The sequence below is a fragment of the Pygoscelis adeliae genome, unplaced genomic scaffold, assembly GCF_000699105.1.
Source record: "Pygoscelis adeliae isolate BGI_AS28 unplaced genomic scaffold, ASM69910v1 Scaffold10, whole genome shotgun sequence".
NCBI lineage: Eukaryota > Metazoa > Chordata > Aves > Sphenisciformes > Spheniscidae > Pygoscelis > Pygoscelis adeliae.
The window spans coordinates 10,702,039-10,702,634 of NW_008824053.1; positions in this window are offsets into that span (position 1 = coordinate 10,702,039).

The following is a 596-nucleotide window of genomic DNA, read 5'->3' on the forward strand; positions in this document are numbered from 1 at the left end:
CCTGGTTCAAGGATGCCTTACATTATTATATTCTCCTGGCAAGATCAGAAATGCAACAGCATAGATTAGACTTCCATGATCCTATACTCTTCCACTAGAAGCATTTGTGCAGCACTCACTGCTCTGAACACAAGGCAGCAACCTTCACTCCCTTCTACTTTCCTGGAATCTGCCCTTTCCATGAGGCCTAGGAGCCAAGAGAAAAAAAATAAATTTGTGTTAGTGCAAGACTGATCTTTGTACCTTCATGCTAGGGCAGGTATGCACCTTTCTCTTGAAAAATAATGCGTCCTAGCTCAGAAAAGCTGGTCAAACTCTGTAAGCCTTTTCTACTAGAATTCCAATTTGGTGTCATTGTGCTACAAAAATCAACATCAGCCTTTTATTTTCCAGTATTGAATTGCCTATGTCCATACAAAGGACTGCCCACACTTAAGACAGATGTCAGTGTTATTCCAAGCAGGACTAAAAATCAATTACCTTTTGAGGGCAACCTTTGACTAGTGGTCAAGCACACCTGAGCTAGAGCCCTTGCTCAAGCCTCTGCCTCCTGTCTAGAGATGTGTTGTCTCATCTGTTACAATCATTTCAGCAGG